The 9258-nt window shown below is 36.2% G+C and overlaps 1 protein-coding gene across 1 annotated transcript in view; it reads right to left on the reverse strand.

Moving 5' to 3' along the window:
- csmd1a (CUB and Sushi multiple domains 1a) overlaps positions 1–9258 on the reverse strand; it is a 256232-nt gene that overhangs the window by 165237 nt on the left and 81737 nt on the right. The window lies entirely within an intron of this gene.

A 9258-nucleotide genomic window follows, 5' to 3' on the forward strand; every position in this document is an offset into this window, starting at 1 on the left:
CTCTCTCCCAGTCACCTAAGAGGAAGAGTGAGGAACAGCTTACTGCTTGAAATAATTGTAATGTTTGGGTGTGATCTAAAGCTCCGAGCCCTTACTTTGGAGCAGTTCAATGTGACAGAAAACACTATACTCAAATGTTCTATCTGGTGAGTTCATAATTCATCATCAAACCTATCTGTAATGCAGTTTACATTTGGAATGAATTATAGGAGTATTTCAGCATGACAACCCAGGTTATTGCAATGAACCCCCCCCCCCCCCGTCTCTCTCTATCTCTCATATATATATATATGTGTGTGTGTGTGTGTGTGTGTATGCATGTATGTATATGTATGTATGTATATATATGTATGTGTGTGTGTGTGTGTGTGTATATATATATACACAGAGCATGTTGTATTCTGTAAAATTGTCTTTTCCTGTTATTAAGAGAAGTAGGTGCTCTGAAGGGCACACTATTTCATTAACGTGACTATTACTGTGATATCTCTCTTTCCCATCAATATCTACAGGAAATTAAAATCTCAGCAAATATCACTCATTTACAAAATGTGCTCAGTGAAACTGAAGGTGTGACAGGAGACAAAACTTAGAGTGAGTAAAACTGAGAGAAGGAAGAAAATGCTAATTAATTTAGAACCTATTAGACAAGTGGAAACATCAGCAGGAGGGTGATAATGAATGAGATTTAAGACAGATCTGCTTATCCACTCTTCTTCTCTATCCTCTCTCTCTCTCTCTTTACAATTCAACACAATGGTTCGTTTTCCAGATATCAACGTATCTTTGTCACAATAGATCTTTCTCTAAATCAGCCCACGTCATTCTGAAGTGTATAGATGTGTTAGAACAATGAGATATTTATAGCCGGGTTGCATTAGCTTTAGCATCTCCATTTACTAATGACTTCTATAAATGTTCTGAATCAGTATCAAGGTGATTATAGATCAACAACGTTTAAAAATATTACCTATGGAGGAATATACATATCTACGTATGTTGCCCAGTTTTTGATGCAAAGTCACCATGTCTAAGAGCTAGCTATACTGTTGTAGATCTAAGTTGACCACAGTGCAATGTGAAATAATGGAGGACCTAATATTGTCAAATCTTTTCAGTGTACATAATGGAGAAACTATAGATCACATTCTCAACAAACAATAAAAAAAAAAAAAAAAAATTGGCCTTCATCACAGGTGCTCAAAGATGTTTGGGGAAGGGAGGCGAAATGGAGGGTTTGTTTTGTTGTGTCGTGTCGTGTTGTTTATTTTGTTTTGTTTTGTTTTTTGTTTTACACTTTGCACAGCATTTCTGCTACGCAAAAGATTGTTTCTCCTGATTGTTGTCCTTTGAGCAATTTAATTTCCATCCAGTTGAGTGAAGGAACAAAGTTTCAAAGCCTAAGTCAAACAGTAAGTCATTACTTTGGCACTGTGAACATTTCAAAGTCAGAGTCTTTGACTTCACTCATTATCTCGGTATGAAGTCTCCTATTTCCTTCAGTTAAGTACATTCCTCCAGAAGTGACACTTATGTTCTCTTTCTTTCAGATTTCTTCATGTTGTTGACACCAAGCCTGCTAAAAAGTACACAAACACAGAGAGAAATAAGCTATACGCAGAAAAGGTGAACCTCTTTTTGAGAAGTTATTGATTGCCTAGAACTTTATTCAAAGTGGAGGCCACAACTGTACACAAAATCTGGGATATGCAGTATCAGACATCAAATCATACATCACTGAATATAGATCTATAACTCTTTGTGTCTATCTGAGAACTAATGCATGCACATTGCATTGTTTCACACATTATCATATGAATTTAAACAATGTTTACCTTTTGCTCATGTTGTCTCATAATACTCTAATGCTTATGATATCATCTCCAAAGCACAATACATTTATTCTCACCAAAGATATTGCGAGAATAATCAATGTGTTGCTTCCCTTTAAATATTTTATGAGCTCTGTATAATTAGTTCTTCTCCTCTGCATTGCTCCCTTTAAAAAAATTCAAATTTATGAAGTCTCATGACCAGCTAAATGTTGATTTCGGAGATAAAAGAAATTATTACTGATTGTCATTTAAATCGCAGTGTGGATAGGTGTGGCAATGGAGAATAAAAACAATCAGCAATAAAGAATGAAAAAAAACATACAGCTTAATGCAAAGGGTAATTTGTGTAGAATCCTCAAGTTTTTCAAGTACCCTCTTCTGCAATGGGATATTCATTGATTCAACCAATAAACTGTGTCTATCTATTTTATAATATCTTTAGCGCTCAAGGCATAGGATAGCTACATCCTCTTTTCCCTCCAAAGAATCTTTATTAGAACACTCTTACTACATGCACATCTCAAATTTTAGCAAAAATAGCCAAGTGCTCACAGTTTACTTAGATGCGAACAAACAATGGTTTATACCAAGAAAAATCTCTGGCAAAGACATTCTGTTTGGAAGCTTCTGTGTTTGAATTGCTGATATAATGCCCATAATATGATGTTATAAGCATCATCTTGGATTTGATATTTATACAGTCACTGTTAACAGATGGGACATACAGATGGGAGATGCATTATTATAGATCCGATATGCAAGAAACGGACACACTATGTCAAAGAACATGGTCTAGCTCTGGCTCGCGTGCATCTGTCTCTTTGTATGGGCACAGCTTTCTACTTTGTTGAGATGCACTCAAACACAATCCTTCAAATTTATGCAGGTCCTCACTCTTCTTTGGTATTGTTCCATATTATACGCTTCATTGGTTGTTCATGTCTGACATCACTCTTTCCTGTTTTATAATTTCAAAATGAAGGGGATCAAATGTGATAAGAGCTTAATTTGACACTTTAATCATGTTTTCTTTTCTCTTAGACAAAATACTCATGGTTCTTTGCTATTTCTTTTTTTATGCTTGTATTTTTTTGACTGGCATGTAATTTAAAGCTGGATACCTGAAAAATGTAAATTCTGATCGAGTAAATGTTCAGGAAAAAGAAAAAAATCATCACTTTGACAACAGCCCCACTGAATGATTGCGAGTTTGATAAGATTGTCTTGCAGTTTCAGATTACTGTAATTTGACTGCCACCTGAGCTGAAAGCTGAATGACAAACGGATATGACCGACACCTAACAAGCCCTGAGTGACGTCTAAATCTCCAACGCTATGACATAATCACTCTCAAAGCTATTTCTGAACACTTATCAGCTTAACTCCTACTTGAGCCCTCCCTGAATGAATATCACATTACATCTCATCTTTACTTACTTAAGATGAATCATGTCTCAGAGTATGTCATTAACATAAACATCACTAACACTTTAACTTAGGTTTGATTTGATGTGGGATTCCATGTGGAATCATAAGGATGTGCTGAAGTTGCACAGGGCAAGTTGTCGTGCTGAAGTTGCACAGGGCAAGTTGTCATATAGACCCACATTAACATTGTTGGTGACCTAGCTAACTTGACCTGTTTTGACAACAAGCCATAAATTAGGCAAAGAACTGAAAGAATTGAATCCACAGGGGTCATATCACATTCTAGACCACTGGCCTTCCTTACACATATGTTCTTAAAGACTCATTAGGCCAAGTGTACAGTGTTAGGACAGATATCATAGAAACGTGTATGTCTCCTCCTTTTTCTTGACAGTCTTCACTTTTACCAAATGAGTCATCACTCCATCCTACATTTCACACACATCCTTTAACCAATGAAAGTGTTAAATGGAAAGATGTTGGCCATCTACCATTAAGATGTGTATTTTCTATGTTTATACTTGAAACTAATTTAAATTTTTAATTGAAACCTTCAGTTCCCAGTAAATCAACTTGTTGAGTTGAACTAATAAAAGATTCTAAATGTAATTAAGACATGATGTGTGTGATTTTTTTTGTCTTCATTTTCTTTTTCTGTTTTTTCATCTGGTATTTGGAATACCAAACTACCCATGTATCTCACATGGCAGTCGCTTGATGCAAAGAGAATAAGCCTGGCACAAATATTCCCTTTAACATGTCAAGTCAATCAAACTATGAGCCTCATTCTACCATCATGCAATGCAGTGCACATGGAATAACATGCTATTAACTTAACCATACTTACAAATACATGTGCACCTGACTGACAATGAGTACTACTGAGCAAGACAGAAAGTGATCCTAGCCAAGACATCTGACCGAGGAAGTGTACCTGACTCCAGGCAAAAGTTTAGAACGGTTGCATCAGGGGGATTCGAACCGTCAGCCTGTGTACCACCTCAACTGGTTCAAACAGGTGATGTTACTGATCATGTTTATATATACGGAATTTAAAATATGTCATAATATACATTACAAAATTTAAAAAAGCACTCTGGTGATACTGTCACGTACCATGTTTGGAAGATCAAATTGCCCATCAGTGGACCAAAGATCTTTTCTGTTTGAACTATATGGACTTCAGTTCAACAGTTCCATTGGCACATATCAAGAAAAGATAAATAGTTCAAGTTCTCATTGATTTGTGTCTAAGTTAAACTGCACATCTAGCTTTTCACTTGCTGTTTCCTATAAATCCATCTGTGTTTCTATGAATCAAAGGGGCGTAGGTTGAGTTCAAAGGAGCGTGTATTGGCAGGGTAAAAACATACCAGGGTGCCTTTGTTGAGCTACTGAAAGACACCGAAAATAAACTTCCAGCTGGAGTCTCCTTTTCTTTCACCATTTTAAAGCATGTGCAACCGGCAAACTACTTGTGTTCGATATCCAACTGAGCAGACACGGACAGGAACCATGTATGTACAGGATGCTTTTTTCCTGAGTGGATCTAATTGTTGACAATCAGCAACCAGCACATTACTCTGTTTCTTCTAAACACCAGCTTCAAAGGATAACACTTATACTGTGTTTCATTTATTTGCACTTTTATTGTTCTGTCCTTTGACTTCAACATTGCTTTGTCACCAGTAGTGAAACGAATATTACAACTAAGAAAAAAAGAGAGAGTAGCCTCACTCAAGCTTAAAAGCATTTTCAGCCTCTTAACATTGGCTTAAAGGACTCTGATCACATGAGAACAGGAGAAATAAACATTTATGATGCTTGTGGTGACATTTAAATAGCTTGCGAAGGATTCTAAATCCTAAAGACTTTCTTTCATTGGCTAATCTGTCAGGTTTTTTTTTTTTTTCATTAACTCCCACATAGATGTTCAACAACTCAGTCTGTTCACTACTTTAAATGCAAACAGAAATGCTTGAGGCAACACCACCTCCCACCCTCTACCCCACCTAACAAAAACCATGCATTTCATCCTTGAAAATACCTTTCATACAACTCACATACAGAAAAGCCCTTTAGAAGCTCAGTGCATGCTAAGTGTGCAACAAATGGCATGACAGCAAATGTTGTCTTTGGCCACTCATTTACTACACAGTGCTTAACATTATGTAGCAATGTGACACATTAAAATATGGTAGTACATGTAATCTGTCTAAGAAATGTTTTACCCGGTGACGACCCTTTGTTCTTATCATATTACGGTGTAAAAGTTTTAAAACATTTGCAAAACATGATACACAGCAGTATTTTGACACACGTACTGGTATTAGTCATCTCTTGACATACCAAATAGTGTGTTTGATGGTGAGCAGTTAAATAACTATGACATGTAAAGCATAGTAAACATCCAAGGTCTCACCAAAGGGAAAAGCAGCTGGAACTTAACTCTCATTTTCTTAATTAATCCAGAAATTTTTGAAGACCATGTCATGGATGAAGGTAGTGAATGTCAGGATGAATACCTGCGGATTGATTTTCAAGAGACCATCTCTTCATTTACTTCTCAGGTATGTACTCCCCAAAAATCTAATATCTTTAGATTAACAGTTTGCTGGTGTAAAAAGAAAAAAAAAAAACCTCTCCGCTCAGAACAACTGCTAATGGTTTTCTAAGGCTAATGTGCTTATTATTTTTTAAGCTTTGCAAAAATACAGAAATACACTCAAAAATGTCACAGTTCTAAATGTCTCCAGCATTTGACAGTCATTAACAATATTACAAGCTCTCTATGCATTTGCTGGCCACATGACATTTATTAAAGTTATACATACATATAGAATTATACTGTGGTAATCCGCTTGGTTCTCCCCCAGATTGATGGGTTTTGCTGATCTTTTTTTTTTTTCCTTGTGATCTATGAGTGTGGAATTGCAGAGAAGTCTGGGGCAAAAGAGGGGTGTCTGTCAGAATTTTCTGGAGTGTAGAGGCATCTCTGAGAGATGAAATGCTGTGAGACAGTAGTGTCAGCAGGATAAAAGGGAACAACATCGTCTTTTCATAAGCGAACAGATGTAAATGCTAGATTGTTCTCTAAATGTGGGGTGCTAATTAACACCGCGCATTTCCAACTGAGACCATGGTTAAGCACTTAAGAGTAAATGTGAAGTCTAAATAAAAACATCAGTTTGGGAAATATGCCAGAAATTTCTTAATTTTTATTTTGTGGTATAGTCATCCATCCAATACCATTCTGACCATATAAACATCCCAACACAGCATCTAGCCCTGGAGACTCCTTCACTGCAACGTTACACAGCCTCTTCTCTCTCTAATGAACAATAAATTAGAATTCAAAATTCAGTTTGTTACTAATTAACTTGATATTTATGCTTCAAATATTCCTGAAAAAAATATGCAATTCACAAAATATTCATATTCAAGTATAAACAACAGTACTTGCACATACATCCTTAACCCTATAACCAGATAGTGTATCTTCATTCTAGTTGGTGTTTTCATAATCTTAATAATGTATAATGTGTATTAATACTAGTTGGTGTTTTCATAATCTAAATAATGTATGATGTATCTTAATTCTAGTTTATGTTTTCATAATGATGTATAATGTATCTTAATCTGGTTGGTTTTTTCATAATCAATTCAAAACAGTGCCATGAAGAGTCATATGAAATAGCCATCAAAATGTACATCCATATGCTTTTTATCGTGGGACTGAGATGGTTTAATTTTCTTCATTTCTCTTTTAGAGGTCATAGTCACTTTATTAAAAATTAATTGCAGTGTGAATGTGATTTCCACGTCCTAAACAATGGAAACCATTTATACTATTCTGTATAATAAATGTGTACAGAAAACGGATACTTTCCATAGATTTCCATGTTACATGTGTACTTGTTGTGCAGAAATATTTTTTTCCCTCAAAGGTTCTGAGAATGTGGCGGAGCTCATGAATGAGGAGAATGCATCAAGTTGAATTTTTGGTGAATGGTCTAAACTAGGATTTGGAAGTAGTTTCCTTCCCAATGCTTTTTTTGTTTGTTTGTTTGCTTGTTTGTTTTTTGTTTTTGGTCTGCTGACTGCCCTGTTCCTGGCTGACATGCAAACGTAACAGAGGAAACTTGAAATTGAGTTTCCTGACTGTGAGAGAGGGGAAGACAGCTGCAATGGTTTGTCAACAGTCTCTTCTTCAGCCTCATTGTATCCACACCTGGTGTTCTAATTATTTTTACACTGTTCAATTTCTGCCTGGCCCTGGGGTTTTTCAAAAGTTATACAACAGTGAACATTGGTTTCATTTCTCTCGTCAAAGAAATCTGGCTGCAGCCAGTTCCTCTGATGCATGTTTGCTCTTTCTCCCATCATGCACCCTACCTCTTTTCCTTACCCCGTCATCTTTCAAATCTCCCTCACCTCACACTCCCTCTCTCTTATATGAGGAAAAGACTAGCAAACCATGGTTTTTAATCAATTATTTAAATGCTACAGCTCTTTCATTTATATTCAAAACAATATGTAAGACTGGATTTAATGACTGATTTACCTCAACTGATTTATCTAAAGTACTCCGCTGAATTTTATAGCAACTGCCTTTATTTTCACATTTTCATCCAGGTGGAATTACACAACAATTATTTGTTGATAGAGAATTCATAGACAACAGAAAAGCTAACTGAAATCAGTATAGGTGGACTAAGATGGAAGTAGAAAACTGAATTTCACTTTCAGCTGCTCCATGACACTTAAATGAACTTGAACAAACTATGCATATTTCTTGACCCTTTAAAAGCAACTTTGCCTCTTAAGAATTTCAACGTGTGGTCTGTTAAAAGGGCAGAAATCTTCTTTTTAAAAAAAAAAAAATAAATAAGAAAGTAAATTCTTTGTAATGCAAATCTTCAGTTATGGAATGGCACAATTCATCTCTCGCTGTACAAACATCGGCATTAGTGTCTTTTTTCACACATTCATATTCATAACGCAATCATTCAGCCTTCATAATATTCCTCCAGGCCTCCTCTATGACATCCTTTATCATATGCAGAACTGGGTTCATCCTCTTTCTCCTCTTTATCGCAGCCCCCAGAGCAATTACTCTCCTGCAGGAACCCAGGCAGGGCTGCACTAGCATCCCTCTCCCCAAATTAGAATAATTCTAAAGAGGTAGAAAAACATAACAGCAACCTCACATGTCATGGGGACTCGGGTGGTGACAGTTGACTCTCACTTAAGAGTGAACACTGGTGCGGCTTTCCGTCGATGGAAAAAAAAAAAAAAGAGAGGCAAAGCTAGGCTCTAGGCCTACATTCTCACTTCATAATAGTGGGGTTATTTTATCAGGAGCTGGATGCTAAGCCTTCCAGTGGGGTTCCATTGGTAGGGAACAAAAGAGGGAATCAAATTTGATAAAGAAGTGAGGGAAAAAAGCAGAGTATGATAGAGTTGAACTGTGAGACTCCAGTGAAAAGGAGGATGCTACTTTAGTTGTGAGGTTATGAAACTGCAGTGGTATAACACCACAATAAAGCATTTTACTTTCTTTTTTTTTTTATCATCATAAACATTAACATTTTGAATGTGGGTGTGTGTTTGATTACAACATACACTAGAACTCATGTACAAAACATGTATAATAACATAAAAGTGAATATTATTATTGTAGACTTTAAAAGCATAGAGTCATTAATATGAAGCGTTCAACAGCTATGTCACTGATAAAGGAAAGTTTGAGAATAGTCAGAGCTAGTTTTACAAGTATTTGAGGTGCAGTGCCATGTGCAGAAGGAGAGCAAGCAAAGAGCATTGCAAGGTGGCATTTTAGTATCTGAATTGGGAGCCCTTTTATATCTCTCATCTCAGTAATAAATATGAATGTACTAAACCTTGCACTGTCGACTATAAGGTCAATTTCAATACAATGATGAATTGCTTTGAAGAACCGCATCAATTTCATAAGAGAGAGAGAGAGAGAGAG

Source organism: Chanos chanos, chromosome 4 (genome assembly GCF_902362185.1).
Source record: "Chanos chanos chromosome 4, fChaCha1.1, whole genome shotgun sequence".
Taxonomy (NCBI): domain Eukaryota; kingdom Metazoa; phylum Chordata; class Actinopteri; order Gonorynchiformes; family Chanidae; genus Chanos; species Chanos chanos.